The sequence below is a fragment of the Solanum dulcamara genome, chromosome 2, assembly GCF_947179165.1.
Source record: "Solanum dulcamara chromosome 2, daSolDulc1.2, whole genome shotgun sequence".
NCBI lineage: Eukaryota > Viridiplantae > Streptophyta > Magnoliopsida > Solanales > Solanaceae > Solanum > Solanum dulcamara.
The window spans coordinates 23,332,374-23,349,140 of NC_077238.1; the positions used below are offsets into that span (position 1 = coordinate 23,332,374).

At 35.3% G+C, this 16,767-nt stretch overlaps 2 long non-coding RNA genes across 3 annotated transcripts; one reads left to right on the forward strand and one right to left on the reverse strand.

The window, feature by feature from the left end:
• Positions 1–217: 217 nt before the first annotated feature.
• On the reverse strand, positions 218–5,982 carry LOC129880454 (uncharacterized). Its single transcript, XR_008765397.1, has 4 exons — positions 5,758–5,982; positions 5,460–5,509; positions 690–745; positions 218–529 (listed from the first exon to the last, which is right to left on the reverse strand). It is a non-coding gene; the product is annotated as an uncharacterized LOC129880454 (long non-coding RNA).
• A 2,569-nt stretch (positions 5,983–8,551) lies between these two features.
• On the forward strand, positions 8,552–11,412 carry LOC129880455 (uncharacterized). Of its 2 annotated transcripts, XR_008765399.1 has the most exons (3): positions 8,590–8,862; positions 9,127–9,192; positions 11,118–11,412. It is a non-coding gene; the product is annotated as an uncharacterized LOC129880455 (long non-coding RNA). The 2 variants fall into 2 exon arrangements; XR_008765398.1 differs by having other exon boundaries at positions 8,552–9,192.
• The last annotated feature ends 5,355 nt before the right edge of the window (positions 11,413–16,767 follow it).

The window sequence follows — 16,767 nt, forward strand, 5'->3', positions numbered from 1 at the left end:
AGCTCACAAGAACCACTGAGGAGATCAAGGTGCAAACAAAGGAGAAAGAAGTACAAATTGAGGAACAAGAGGACATAAGAGATATCAAAGACATAGACATTCCTCAAAGAAGGAGAAGAATTTTGAGGAGATTCTGGCAGCCAACTAATAGGGTATTCAGCATGGAGAAATGACCAATTATAAGTGAACAAGCATTAACACCTGGTAAAGGAACAGATAGGGGCAATTCTTTTGCTGCTCTAGCTGATATATCTAATGAGAAGGAACAAATTCTTTCAATAGAGAAGAGTAACTACAGCAATATGATAAAGAAAGTATGGAAGATAGAGGATAATCGCAAGGTAATACAACTATTACAATGATGAAAATAGCAAACAGGAGACCATAAAAGAGTGGATCACTAAATCCTTTGGAAAGAATCAGAAGATGATCAGTGAGCAAAATGAAAGTATCCCCAATCAAGTGCAGAATCATCTGGAGATCACCAGCTTCTTAGGAGGAACAAAGAAGGACCAACGAGCCACCATACCTTCAAATGATGACAAAATAGAGGAAACAAATCAGGGTGATGAAGTTATTAATTGTGGATAGGATATCAATTAAATAGAAGAATCAGTAAGGGTGGAGAATGAACAGGGAAGGGAGTTAGTGACATATCAAGAGCAAAAAGTTGAGTTGAGAAATGCTACCTATCATGAACCTATTCAAGTGATGGACTGTGAGAGGGGAAGATGTCCTCCAAAAACTGTATTGCATCAGGCATTACAAAGTGATGATGGTAATATATGTGAGCTTGATAATGAGAATAATCAGCAAATAATGAGATCGTCAACAGATAATACCATTGCCAATGTTAAAACTAGTAAATCAGTACCTATGAAATTATTACATGCCATTGTGTCCCATAATATTCAGCTAAAAATAGAGAGGATGTTATCAATGAGAGAGTTATTAGTGCTGAATCTGTTGAGAGAACTATTGAAAATATTGAGGAAGAAGAATGTGGCCAGCTAGAGGTTAATATTTATAAAGATGCTAGGTTATCACCTCAAAATTATCTAAGGGGAACAAAGTGAAATGCAAGAAGATGTTTGAATCAAAGCCAACAAGGATCCAAGCCAGGAGGATAGGTAAAAATATTGTTAAATGATACAAGAGACATTATTTTAGAACATTAGATCTGTGAGAACTCAAAACGCATTTCATAGAGTTCAAATATTATATAGATATCACAAATTCTTTCATATTGCACTGATGGAATACATCAGTACAAAAGAAGGTTAGGTATGCATTATGTTAATTATAACTCCAATGGTAAAATTTGGGTGTTTATTAATGAACATATTCAGGTTGGTGTTGTTGCTAACACTGAGGAACAATTAACTTTGCAACTTACCTTAGAGAATGGTAATCAATTTCTGTATACAATGGTGTATGCTAAGTGTTCAACTTCTAAAATCTTGATATTATGGGATGATTTGTACTCAATAGACTATAATTATTCAATGCCCTGGATGGTTGGAGGTGACTTCAATATTATTGTGGGGGAAGAAGAAAAAATTTGAGGACATCCTGTATATCCACAAGAATATGAAGACTTTGCTTACTGTATTAATTCTTGTTACCTATTTGACTTATAGTTCTCTGATAGTCCTTTTACATTGTGGAATGGTAGCACAATGAGAAGTGCATTTTAAAAGGCTTGACGAGGTGATGGCTAATCAAGAATGTCAAAATTTACTTGGCAACTTGGATGTTCAATATTTAGCTAGAACAGGATCAGATCATGCTCCTCTCTTAGTATCCTGTGGAGGTGTTGTTCAGGATTTTATCAAACCATTTAGGTTTCTAAAATTCTGGACTGATTGTGATGACTTTTTTGAGGTAGTCAAGCAGAGTTGGAAATCTGATATGAATGAGGATGTGTTTGTGCAATGGAAGTTTAGAAAAAAGAAAACCAAATTAGCTTTAGCTAGGTGGAGCAAGGCTAAATTTGGGGACATTTTTAAACAACTTTATATTAGAGAGGAAATTGTTAGACTAAAGGAAGAATTATTTGAATTTTATCCTACTCCTATTAACAGGATGGTGCTTCAGCAAGCTCAGGCAGAATTCAATTTATACATGCACTATGAGGAAGAGTTCTGGAGGCAGAAAAGATGTATCAGGTGGTACATTGAATGGGACAAGAATATCAGATTTTTTCATTGTCTGGTTAAGGGGATAAGAAAGAGACTAGCTTTAACAAGAATCTAAAAGTCAGATAGTTTATGGGCTGAGGGAGATGAGGAAATAGCGGTTGAAGCATTGAGGTTTTCTCTGAGCAATTCACTGGGACAGAGTGTAATGAAAAGCTTAGTCTTTCACAACATATTCAGCCTCAGATTTCTGTAGATGACAATTCATTGATCAAAACATTGCCAAGTAAAGAGGAAATAAAATCTATTGTGTTTAAGTTGAATGGAGATAGTGCTTGTGGACCTGATGGGTTCACAGGTCTATTTTACCAGGTGTGTTGGCAGATAGTGGTCTCTGGTGTTATTAAGGTTGTGCAAGCTTTTTTTCAGGGTCACACTTTGTCAAAATCAATTATTCATACTAATTTGGTCTTATTTCCTAAATAAGATATCATTCAAACCTTTTCATACTTAAGACCAATTAGCCTGAGTAATTTCATCAACAAAGTTATCTCCATAATTATTCATGACAAATTGGAGAGGATCTTACCTAGGTTGATATCACAAAACGAATCTGGTTTTGTAAAAGCAAGGAATATTTATGAAAATATGTTGCTGGCTCAAGAAATTATCTATAATATTGAAAAGAGGGGAAATCCTGATAATGTTGTGATCAAGCTTGATGTGGCGAATGCTTATGATAGGGTTAATTAGTCTTTTCTAATAAGTGTTCTCTCTCATATGGGTTTTGATAAGACTGTCATTGATATGATATGGAGAATTATGGGTAACAATTGATATTCCATCCACATTAATGGTCAAGCTCATGGCTTCTTTCATTCTACTAGAGGTGTGAAGTAGGGGGATCCCCTATCTCTTACTTTATTTATACTGTCTACTGAATTGTTATTTAAAGCATTGAATCATCTCTTTTACCACAATGATTTCAAGTTTTTTGGATTACCAAAATGGAGTGACAATTTGACTCATTTGGCCTATGTTGATGATACTATTATTTTTGCAGCAGCAGATAGGAAGTCATTGTCTTTAGTTATGCAGGTTTTACAGGACTATGAAAAGCAATCTGAACAGAATATCATCAAGGACAAGAGTCACTTTTATATACATAGTAAGAATGCATATGACTCTATAAAAGTGGTTGAGAGCACTACTGGTTTTAGCAAAGGCAAGTTTCTTTTGTTTTATCTTGGATGTCCTATTGGGCATGCTAAAAAAGGAATACTAATTTCACAGAGTTAATTAAAAAGATCCAGAATAAGTTACAAATGTGGAAAGGTAGATTTCTTTCATTTGGAGGTAAGGCGGTGCTTATTAATCATGTGCTACAAAGTATGCCCATTTATCTACTTTCTGTAGTTGTTCTCCCTAAATGCATTATCCTTGATATTCATAGAATTTTGGCCAAGTTCTTATGGAATTTCAAGGAAGAAAGGAGAGCAAAACATTGGATCTCTTGGGATAATATTTGTCAACCCAATGAGGAAGGTGGTATTGGTTTTAGATCCCTTTTTGATATGTCTAAGGCTCTATTTGATAAATTATGGTGGAGTTTTAGGACTAGAAACTCTCTATGGCCCAATTTCCTATTGAAAAAATATTGCAAGAGATATGGACCTCAAACTATAGAATGGAAAGGGGCTTCTCAAGTTTAGAAGTTAATGTTGCAAGCTAGGGATATCATGGAACAAGAAATCTGGTGGGAACCAAAATGTGGTCATGCAATCCTATGGAATGACAATTGGACATAATTGGGTGCTCTATATTATTTACTTTCTATCAACCATGAAGTTGCTGATGAGTATGCTGAAGTAAATTACGTAATAAACACTGATGGATGAAACACGAGTAAGATGAATGAACTGTTGAATGATGAAGTCTGTGAACATGTAAATACTATATTAAGTATTGTTTATTTATCATAAGAAAGGGATAAACCATGGTGGATGCCAAATAGTAAAGGAAATTTCACAGTGAAAAGTGCTTGGGAAATCATGAGATAAAGGAAGGAGGTTCATTAGGGTATAATGAATGTTTGGGAAAAGGGGATTCCCTTCAAGATTTCTTTTTTACTATGGAGAGTGTGATTTAAAAGAATTCCCATTGGTGAAGTTCTAGTTAGAAGTAGAATTGCTGAAACAGTGGACTGTATTTGTTGTGATCAGTCAGTTCCTGAAACCTTTGACCATTTTTTTGTAGCATGTCCAGATGCCAATTTCTTATGGTTAAACTTATTAGGGTAGCAGAAATTCAAGGTCCTTTCATACAGTTGAACCAAGTAGTGGATAAATGGTGGATTGCTAAGTGTGTACCTAAATTGAAGCCTTTGTTCGAAGCAATACCAATCTTTATTATATGGCAGATCTAGAAAAGGAGGAATGTAATGAGACATGAGGGGAAAATATCAAGGATTGCTATGATTAGAGAGATCCATATGAATATCTATTTAATGTCCAGAGGTAGATATCCTTGGTTACATAATATCCCTAGTACTTGGCCTCTGATTGTAGAGTTTTTTGAAGACTATACTCCCATTATTTCCTGCAGAGTGGTGAGGTGGTCTTGTCCTTCTACGGGAGTATTTAAGTGCAATTCTGATGAATCTAGCAGAGAGTATCTAAATTTGAGTTCTAAGGCATTTTGTATAAGGGATGGCAATGGATATTTGATTTATGCAATGGCTGAAAGTATGAATCCCTACAATGCTTTAGAAGCAGAAGTAAAAGCCTTTAAGGAGGGTTTACAGTATTGTGTGCAGAACAATTTAGTTCCTCTGGCAATGAAAACAGATTCCCTGATTTTAAAAAACATCATTGAAGAAAGATAGGAGATGCCATGGAGTATTTCAGTAGATATAAGGTGCATAAAGAAGGAAAAGAAGGATAGACAAGTGGTGGTGAGATATATCTTCAAAGAAGGGAACACCTTAGCAGATTTTTTAACTAACTATGTTTTTAGTTTTGCAGGTATACATCATATTCAGTTTCTTTCTATGAATGATCTCCTATCCCAAGCTAAATCAATCCTACAAAGTGATAGACAAGGCATAGCAAACCTTCGGACTAGGAAATATCAAAATTTCAAAGTTCAACATTCATTAATACAGAACCATAGCATAAATTGGTAGCAAGGATAATACATAACAGTAATAGGAGGATCACAGTTCAAGCAGTCGAAGACTTCAGAGGTTATGAGCTACAAAATAAAAAATCATGCATGATCATTTGCTTGTGTTGTAATTTCAAGCTCGCTAAATAGTCTTACCTAACGAATCGTGAGATCGATGTAGTGGTATTAGCTTCCCAGAGCTCAACCTGCATGAAGGAGGGATTTATAGGTAAAGCGGAATATATGACTCATGCTCCTTTAGGTTCTTTAAATTGATTCCATTGATACAGAGCCAATTCCAATAGCTTATCAAAGAAAGAATTCTAGAACTAGTGGTAGGTGGTCCCCGAATCGACCAACTGGCGCAGCAGTACGCGACAGAGATCCAAATTTACTCCTTCCTGGTTGAAAGGAATTCAGATTCATTGTTATTAGATCTAATGTTAAGCTATACCTCATTGGATTTGGTAAAAATGTATGGTGAGTTGAAGAAATCTTCATTGAGTTGGATTCATGGCGTTCGTGAGAATTTAAATGCGCAGGTGGATATCGCTCAAGCTCAGCTGCTTTTTATTTTCACTAATTTTATGGGATGAAACCGTCGGCGTCCTTGCTCGGAGCTGATGGAGCTGATGGAGCTGATGTTGAAGATGACCACCGGTGCAGCTAGACTTATAGCTTCGTGGTTGTTTCCTATTAAATTTTTATCTTGTTAAAATTTTGAATTGGGGTACTTTGGGCTTGGGTCACTTTTGGACCCAAGTTTTCTTATTTTTCATCTTATTGATTAATAAATGGGCTTGACCCATCTTTAGATTAAAAAAAATAAACTACGTTCCTATGGTACTGCCCTCCTTGAATTATTCTTTAATGGTAAAATTATGCATGGACTGATTTTCGTACTTCTCAAGCGTCGAATTGTGCTATAAGTTGGAAGACAAATTCTCTAAGCTCAAATGTATCTTCTTACAGAGTCGAATTTGGGATTTTTGATGCGGGTCCCACAATCCCATTTTAGACTTGGGTCCATCTCCGAAAAATATAAAATTGGTGTCAAAATATCTGTATTGACGAGGTGATTACAATTTTGTTAGCGTGGAAGTGATTGGAGGTGATTTGGAGGATGAGAGCATTATTTTGGTGGATTTAGAGCGCATGTTCGGCTTCGAGGTAGGCTACGGTCTCACCCTTTGACTAAGTTCTATTAGATATCCTTTAGTATGTATTGCATGTGATTAAGGTTGGTATTGGCCGGGTTTAGGGTCTCCCTCCTTTCTATTCCATTTTTTTTACTCCGGTGGGATCTTAGACTAGCATAGTCTCTTAAGATTCTTATTTTAGGCTTGTATTTTGGTTGCATTATGGTTGGGTGAGATTATTCTTCTTAGGATTGGTACTGATGGCCTTAGGCTAGGTTTGAGCCTTAGATGATTTAGTTTGTGTTCCAGTGCCTTTGTAGCTAGGCGTATCTTCCAGTAGGGGCTTGCGATGGCTGGTGTGACTTAGTTCTAGTGTTAGAGATCTCTGTGGCTTGTCGTAGCTTTAAGTTTGTCTTAGTTGTGCTCGTTGGGAGCTGAGAAGGCATATTTTAGGGTAAGGCATCAATTCTAGAGATATTTCTCCCCTTGTTTGATTTTTAGCCATGTCTCAATTGTTCACACTTGTTCAGCAGAAGGCTTAGGATGCCTTTATATTTATTATTGATTGGGTCCAAGGCCATGCTCGAGGAGAGATTGGATCCCAGGTTAGTCCTTTCTTTCCCTGACTATGTGGTTTAGCTCGATTTTACGGTTTGTATTATGTTTCATGTTTGGATGCTGGTGATGGCATGCTTATATTGATTGAGCATATTTACTCGTTTTGTGGTACAATTCGGGTATTTCACTAGATTTTTACAACTGATTTTGAGAAGGCTTTCTCACCCTTTTACTACTTTTAAACTAGTTTTTAAAGGGAATCGTACCACATGGACTACTTTGATAAAATGATTTGAGATTTATGAGGCATCGAGGACGTACTCTGTTTTACACTGACAGTTCAGAGGCATAGAGGATGCGCTCAATTTCTATTAATATCCGGCGCGACATCACCCCTTTTATACTATGGCTTCATCTAGGGTGCCTTTAGCCTGTACTTAATTATTCGGCGGTGGCGCCCTTTTCTACATCGGCTTGGCCACTCACTCTCCAGTACCACTACGGGGATACTAAATGTCTATGTAAGACCTGGTTTGGGCGCAGACACTGTATACGGACTTCTCGTGTCCCCTATGGGTCCTTTCGGCCATTGCACCATGAAATTGGATGAGGGAGTCGCATGGTCCCACCTGGCAGGCTGAGGGTCGGGGTGGGTCTATACACTTGTCGTCGTTGTTGATTGCTGAGAGCCACCGATGATGTTACTGGTTTTTACTACAAACTTGCATTCATTAGCATCGCTTATCACCAGTATATTTGTTTGTTGTTTGGTCCCTCGATTTATAAGGGCTGGGGGTATGTTTTTCATTGTTTGTACCTTCCGGGGGTATGGGCGTCCGATTGGTTATTGTCTGATTATAATTGTTTTTACCTCTTGTCGTACTTGTAGTCGGGTTGTACGGTGTCTTAGTCTGGGTTATAATTGTTGATGTTTCTTGTTGGACTCAGTTGGTTTGGTCCTTAGGTGGTATGTGAATAGTTGTGGTAGACAGTGCTTCCGTTCTTGATTAGTTGGTTCCTTAAGTGCCTGTTGACACCCAATTTTGACCTGCCATAATGCAAATTAGTTATCGAGTTTCTTCAATTTTCAAACAATTTGAAATAATTAGTTTTTTTAAAAAAATCAAAAATTTTTTTTGCAAGTTATCTTTATGTAATTTGTCATTTTTAAATTTTTGTTTGAATGATATATATATTTCTATTTAATTATTTATATAATTATTAGGTTTTATAAATATTCAAAAATGATCGCAAAAAGATTTAATTATTTCGTAAATTAGTAGTTGATATTTTCAAATTAATTAGATTATAGTTAGGTTAATTAATTATTTTTTTTAGAATTAAGAAGCTTGTTAATCGATTAGTGTTAATTCATCTTATTTAAAATTTAGCCAGATTTCCTAATTAATTTCAAATTTGATTAATTGCTTAACCTATTTGGCTAAATTTACAATCCTTGTCCATCTTTTTGATGCAAATCTAGTTATTTTATGATTCTATCCTAATTATATTTTAGTTAAAATTGACACTTTCTGCTAAGCCTCACTATCACCCCAATTCAATACCATATAATACCCCTTTAGCCCAACCCATTTCCTACTAACATATACACTATCCAGTCCTTTCCTTTCGAGCAACAGACCCCAATTTCCCATTTCTCTCACAATACAATATATGCCTAGTACATACGCACACATATCACCGACACGCGCGCTCCTTTTTCCCGTTCTCTCTTTCCCTCAGACTCACGTGCAGCAAGCTCCAAACTAAAAGCTCTAATCATCCCCATTTTTCTGCGACGATCCCCCAAAATTCGGCGAAATTTGTGTTCATCCGTCTCCCTCAAGTCAATTTGGGAGCAGGTATCTCCACCCTTTTAGCAACTTTTTTCTCCTATTTTTTTTCAAATAAGATCTTAGAGAAATTTCTCTCCTCGCAAATGTGTCTTTTTGAAATTCAACTAATTTTTTTGGGCTATAAATAGCACACTTGTTTTCATGGGGAGAGGGGGCAACTAGTAGAGAGCTTGGAGAAAATTGGAGTCTTTCATTCACTAATTTCTCTATTTATGTTTTCTCTGATTTTCGATAATCATTCTGCTATTATAATATCTTTTTAATCACTAGCACTCGAAATCAGTGTGAGAATCGATCTGCTCAACTCATCGTTTTAAGTTCGCTGCCTAGAATCAGGTAATTTTCTTGTCTCATTTCCTTTAATCCTATTTCTTTCCTTTAGAATTATGTTTGGTGTTAGCTGTTTGTAGATGATTAGTTTAGGGATTATCTTTCTCGTCTTAGTATATTTCTTATACTTTAAATATTTTCAGTAGCTTAATTGTTCTGTTTCAGTCGATTATGAGTTCTTTATGTTGTTCTTATGGCTATTACGAAAAATATTAAGTATCTTGATTTGTGCTCTCTTTGTGTTTCATTCACTGATTTTGATAACCTCAGCAAGTTGTCCATGACTTCGTTTAGCTTGAGCTCTTGTCATGTTTATCTTACTCTCTAGTGCTTCATGTTTTCTTTACTGGCATACTTTTCTGCTAGTTATTTTTAGCATTTAGACGCAATCCGAACTCGTCTTTCTTAAGTTTAAACGTCTGATATTAGTCGCAGGTAGTTTGTTGGTTCAAATTGATGGTTTCTATTGTATTTTGCATTAAGCATGAGTTGTACTTATATGCATTTTTGGTTGGCATTGTTCTGTCCGAAATTTTGAGTACTGTTTAATATGAACATGGCCACTTCTAAAGATTATTTTCTTGTTGTCCCAGTCCCTTTCTCACCGCCATTTGAGCTGTTGAAAGTCAATTAACCTATCTTAGCTAGTTGATTAGTTCTCTCCATTTTCAACATGTGTGAGTCAAATTTGCAAAAGAATGAAGTTTTGTTACCATGAGCTTGTTTCTTAACATAAGTACATTTATATTTTTATGACTGAATCCTTGTTTGTGATGTTGTAATTAGCTGTAATGGGTGTTTGCTTAGTTAATCCTGAGATATTGTGGGTTTGGTTAATATTTTGGTGTGGGAATGATTAATATATTAAATCTTTGCATTTTTGAATGAAATTTTCTTAATCTAGTATTTTGGATGATTTATTCATTCACGTGTTTGTGTGAAATGGATAAAAGTCAAAAACATGCTGCTTTGAATTGATCATATACTTGTTGACAAATTTTTTGGACTTATGTACTGATTAAGATAACTCATTGTGACAAATTTTTTCTACTGCATGTGACTACTCCGTCATGTTCGAGTTTATCTTGTTGCTTAAGTTTATCTGGTTGCTTCTTTATTAAATTTAGGGAATAAAACTCCCTGTTCAATACTTCTATGTTTTTTTCTTTAATTGAAGTGAGAATGTGAAACTTGCAGTTGTCCCATTAAATTACTTTATATTTGTTTGGGTCTTATTTATTTGATCTCATTTTTCTTTTCTGTCCAACATTAGCTTTTCACGTTTAGTAGCAAAAGTGGTTTATTCTTAAGTCTTAATAAATAAAAAAAATCAACCTTCTGTTTATTACATTGGTTCATTTATTTCAATATGAAATTATATTCTTTTTTTATGTGGATTTTGCCTGCTTCACAGCAAGACATTCGAATTTGTGGGTATTAATACCCTGTTCACTGCCTTCGATGACTAATCTGTCTCTCTTCCTTCCTTTAATAGATTCAGTCAGCTTAATGTCTGTATGAATTAATTCGGAAGTTTGCTGTTTGTAATTTGTTTTTATTTTTTATTTTATTTTAGTTGTAGATCAGTTCATAATTATTTTAGAACTGCTCTAATGGAGCCTCTGTTCACCTCTAAGACTTATTGGTTTTATAGTTGGTCTCCAAAGTTTGAATTATGTTATTTGAAATTTGATGCTTGAAAGAGTTTATTTATTTTTTTGATAAAGATGAATTCATTGGATCGTATCTTTTGGTTTTTTCATGCATACATGACTTTGTTCACTGTAACCTATCTTTGCTAGAGTAAATGAATATTTTCCTTGATTTATTGAAAAAGACTTTTCTTTTACTTTGCTAACTTTGTTTATTTCTTTTGCTTTCTTTATCCGTTTGGACTCAAATTCCCTTCTTTGCATTTTCGAATGGGCCAGGAAGCTAATATAGGTGGGTTAAAACCCATGAGCAGTCGGATCACAGTAGTAGCCTAAAGGGCTGGAAATTGAAATTTTTGGATTTAAGAATCCAACTTGATCGTTGCAGCAGCAAGAGATGTTTTGGGCCAAAGGTCTGAAATTATTTGAGCAGAGGCAAACTTGAGACTGCCCACTTTTATTCTGCACTTAATTATTTTCTTATATTATTAGTTCATGATATTTGTTGCCAATTCTAACATCCATTTTTTTTTTACTTAGATGAATCCTCAACGTTTTGGGTTTTCAATGGTTATTTTCACTATCTTATTTGCTCATGTTATTTATATATTCGGTAAGTTTTTTTTTTTAAAAAAACTAACTTAGTTTGTCTTTTAGACAAACTTAGGACTTTGTAAGAATGACTTAAGGATCGCCTATATCCTTTCATAGTTATTGAACAAGGTGTTGGGTTATGGTCCATGTTCCAGCCAAAGGCCCATGATCTAATTCTATTTGTAAAAGAATTGAAATAATTCTCATAATTTGGTTCCCAATTCTTTTTGGAAAAGGATTGAAATTAAAATCCTGTTTGGAGTTGGTTTTGGCTTTAGAAAAAAATACCACTCTATAAATAGGATGATTTGAGAGAATTATGCAATTGCTCATTGGTAGCGTCTTTGAGAGACATTAGGCACATAAGAGAGGTTTTTGAGAGAGCTTTCAACAAGAGAGAAGAGAGAAGAAAATAGTATTTTTCGCGGCAGTTTTACTTCTCCAACCAGCAACCTTCAAATTGCGTAATCCGATTCATTAACTGTTGGATCGGGCTAAAATTTTTATTGAGTGTTCCTAACATCTTAGTGTTTGCTTTGAACAGTGAAGATCAGATTTCGAGGTCAACAACATCCCAGTTTAGGTCCCCAACAGTAGCTCTATTTTTGATGGTTTTCTTCCTATTACTTTTGTTGGTGTAATTATTGTTTCTCCTTGCTTGGCATTTGTTGTGTAGCCATTTAGGAAAATATTTGTAACCCTCTTATTGTTATAGTGGAGGATCTCAAAGATCCAGTGGTTGTTACCTTCAATTTGAAGGGTTTTTCCACGTTAAATTTGGCGTTATTTATTTTCTCTGTTTTCGGATCTGTGTCATTCCGTCATAACAAGTAAAATCAGAGCCTTAGTTGTCTATCAAGAATTTTTTGATAGGGGGAATATGAGCAAGATGGTGTGTTTAAATGAGAGTAACTACAACATATAGAAGAGCAAGATGGAATATTTACTGTTCGTGAAAAAGATGCATCTTCTCATTTTCGCTGCTCATAAATCCAAGAATGTGACAGATGAAAATTGGGATTTTGAACACCAAAAAGTATGCGGATATATAAGGCAATGGGTTGAAGATAATATGCGCAACCATATTGTGAATGAGACACATGCTAGAATATTGTGGAAAAAGTTGGAGATGTTTTACGCTTCAAAAACTGGCAGTAACAAGTTATTTTTGTTAAAGCAATTGATGATCTTTAAATACAAGGAGGGCAGTCCTATTCTTGATCACATAAATAATTTTTGAGGTGTTCATAATCAGCTGTCAGGAATGTGTGTCAATTTTGATGATGAAATACAAGGACTTTGGCTTCTTAATACTCTATCAGATTCTTGGAAAACTCTTCGAGTTTCTTTAACAAATTCTACTTCAAATGGTAAGGTTATTATGGAATATATAAAAAATGGTGTGTTTAATGAAGAAGTCAGAAGAAGATCTCAAGGCATATCCTCACATTCAGACGTTCTCTTTACAGAAGATCGAGGGAGAGGTAAAACAAAAAGTTCGAGAAGTAGAGGTAAAAGTAGAAGTAAGTCAAGATCAAAGTATAAAAATGTTTCATGTCATCATTGTAGAAAGAAAGGACATATTAAAAGATTTTTCAATAAGTTGAAGCAAGACCTTAGAGAAGGATAGAAAGAAGAAAATAATGGAGACAATGTTGTTGCTGTTGTCCGAGATGACCTTCTCTTTGCTTGTGCTAAAAAGTTCATCAATTTTGTATCTCAAGATATAAGTTGGATAGTAGATTCTGGAGCTACATTGCATGTCACACTGAGGAAAGACTTCTTTTCATGTTATACTGCTGTTAATTCTGGCGTGTTAAAGATGGGTAATGTTGGTGAGGTTAAGGTGCTTGGTGTTGGCACGATTTGTTTGAAGATCAATCTTGGTATAATACTAGTCCTTCAGAATATCAAGCACGCTCCAGACATTCCTTTGAATTTGATCTTTGTAGGACAACTAGATGATGATGGATACTATAGTGACTTGTTCAATGGTCAATGGAAGCTCACCAAAGGCTCATTGATTATAGCTCGAGGAAGAAAACATTCAAATTTATACGTGACACAATGATCAATTCTTGGGGACTCTATAAAGTTGGAAGGAAGTGAGACTTTGTTAGAATTGTGGCACAAGAGACTCAGTCATATGAGCGAGAGGGGGATCACATGTTTGGCTAAGAAGAATTTATTTGCTGATGTGAAACAAGCAAAGGTGAAAAGATGTGTCCATTGCTTAGCTGGAAAACATAAAAGAGTTTCTTTTCACAATCATCCTCCTTCAAGAAAGTCTGAACTACTGGAACTAGTACACTCTGACTTGTGTGATCCTTTTAAAGTGAAGTCAAAAGGTGGTGCACTTTACTTTGCAACTTTCATTGATGATCATTCTCGCAAGTTGTGAGTATATCTTTTAAAATTCAAAGATCAAGTACTTAATGTGTTTAAGGAGTTTCAAGCCTTATCTGGGAGACAAACTGAAAAGAAATTAAAATATATTCGCACTGACAATGGTGGCAACTATATTGGTCCTTTTGATAACTACTGCAAAGTGCAAGGAATTCGTCATCAGAAGACTTCTCCCAAGACGCCTCAATTGAATGGCTTGGCAGAAAGGATGAATAGAACATAGATGCGTACTTTCAGAGGCTAAACTTCCAAATTCCTTTTGGGCAGAAGCACTTAACATTGTTTCTTATGTTATCAATTTGTCTCCTACTGTTGCTTTGGATGGTGATATTCTAAATAGAGTTTGGTTTGCAAAGGATGTCTCTTATGATCATTTGAAAGTCTTTGGGTGTAAATCTTGTGTGCATGTTCCAAAAGATGAGAGATCAAAACTGGATGTTAAAACTAAGCAGTGCATCTTCATTGGTTATGGTAAAGATGAGTTTGGATATTGCTTTTATGACCCAATTGATAAGAAGCTTATCAGAAGTCGCGATGGTGTGTTCTTTGAAGACCAAACAATTGAAGATATTAACAAGGCTGAGAAAATAGATTCTCAGATTGATGAGAGCTTGATTGATATTGATCCAGTTCCTAGTACTGACGCATCTTTTGCACATGAAGAAATCCAAGATACTAATGTCGATGGGGATTAAGATCAGAATGATCATTAGAGTGTAAAACTTGGATATGCTCCTAGTAATGATGTTATGGTTGATCATCCACCAACTCATGTTCAAATGACTACTCCAGATGCTCCAGAAATCTCTTGTAGAAGATCTACTAGGGAGAAGCTAAAGTCAACACGTTATTCTCCTAATGAGTATATACTTTTGACTAACATGGGAGAACCTGAATATTATGATGAAGAAATACTAGATAATCATAGATATAAGTGAATAGAAGCCATGGAAGATGAGATGAAGTCACTTCATAAGAATGACACATATGAGCTAGTGAAGTTACCGAAAGGTAAGAAAGCTTTAACAAATAAATGGATCTTCAGAGTAAAGCAAGAACAACATACATCTGCACCTAGATATAAAGCGAGGTTAGTTGTCAAAGGTTTTGGCTAGAGAAAGGGAGTTGACTTTCATGAAATTCTCTCTCCTGTTGTAAAAATGTCTTCTATTCGCATAGTTCTAGGCTTAGCCGCAAGTCTAGATTTAGAGGTTGAGAAGATGAATGTCAAGACTTTTTTTCTTCATGATGATTTAGAAGAAGAAATTTACATGGAGCAGCCTGAAGGTTTCGTGGTTAAAGGAAAAGAAAACTATGTCTGCAAATTTAGAAAGAGCTTGTACGGCTTGAAACAAGCTCCAAGGCAATGGTACTTAAAGTTTGAATCTGTCATAAAAAATCAAGGATACAAGAAAACTTCTTCAGATCATTATGTATTCTCTCAAAAGTTCTCTGATGATGATTTTATTATCTTACTACTTTATGTGGATGATGTGTTGATTGTTGGCAGAAATAAATCTATAATTGTAGTCCTTAAGAAAGAGTTAAGCAAATCATTTACAATTAAGGACTTGGCGCCAATAAAGAAAATTTTAGGCATCAAATTCATCGAGACAAAAATAAGGAGTTATCATTATCCCAAAAATAGTACATTGAGAAGGTACTCAAGAGATTCAATATGACAGAAGCAAAAGTAGTTAGTACTCCTTTTGCTAAACACTTTAAGTTGAGTACGATCCAGAGTCCATCTACTAATGAAGAGAAGAAGGAGATGCTATGTATTCCATACTCTTCTGTAGTTGGTAGTTTGATGTATGATATGGTTTGCACTAGACCAGATATTGCACATGTTGTTGGTACTGTTAGAAAATTTCTTTCTAATCCTGAAAAACAACACTGGAATGCAGTGAAATGGATACTAAGATATTTGAAAGGCACTTCAGATATGTAGTTGTGCTTTGGTAGTGGCAAGTCTGAACTTGTATGCTACACAGACTCTGATTTGGGAGGCAATCTTGACAATTCAAAATCCACTTCCAGTTATTTGATCACTTTTGCAGGGGGGATTATTTCCTGACAATCTAGACTACATAAGTACATAGCTCTATCCAACACAGAAGACGGATATATTGCTATCACTGAAGGTTCCAAAGAATTACTTTGGATGAAGGAATTTATGAAAGATCTTGAATTTGAGCAGTCAAGGTTTGTCTTATTCTATGATAATTAGAGTGTTATTTATCTCACCAAGCACTCCACCTTTCATTCTAAGTCCAGGCATATTAGTAAAAGGTATCATTGGATTGGAATGACCGTGGAAGAGAAATTATTTGAGGTTGAGAAGATACACACCGATGACAATCCTTCAGATATTCTTAAAAAAGTGGTGATCACAGAAAAATAATAGCTTTGTAGAACAACGGCAGGCATGAAGCCTGTTAAGAGTTCCTCCACTTGAAGTCCATTTGGCCCTTTGGCTGGAGGGGGAGTTTGTTGGGCTATGGTTCATGTTCCAGCCAAAGGCCCATGGACTAATCCTATTAGCAAAAGGATTGAAATAATTCTCCTAATTTAGTTCCAAATTTTATTTGAAAAAGGATTGGAATTATAATCCTATTTAGAGTTGGTTTTGGCTTTAGTAAAAAATAACTCTCTATAAATAGGATGATTTGAGAGAATTATGCAATTGCTCATTGGTAGTGTCGTTGAGAGACATTAGGCACATAAGAGAGGTTTTTGATAGAGCTTTCAACAAGAGCAAACAAAGAAGAAATTGGTATTTTCTGCAGCAGTTTTACTGCTTCAATCAGCAACCTTCAAATTGCGTTTACCGATTCATTAACCGTTGGATCAGGCTGAAATTTTTACTGAGTGTTTTTAACATCTTAGTGTTTGATTTGAATAGTAAAGATCGTATTTTGATGTCAGC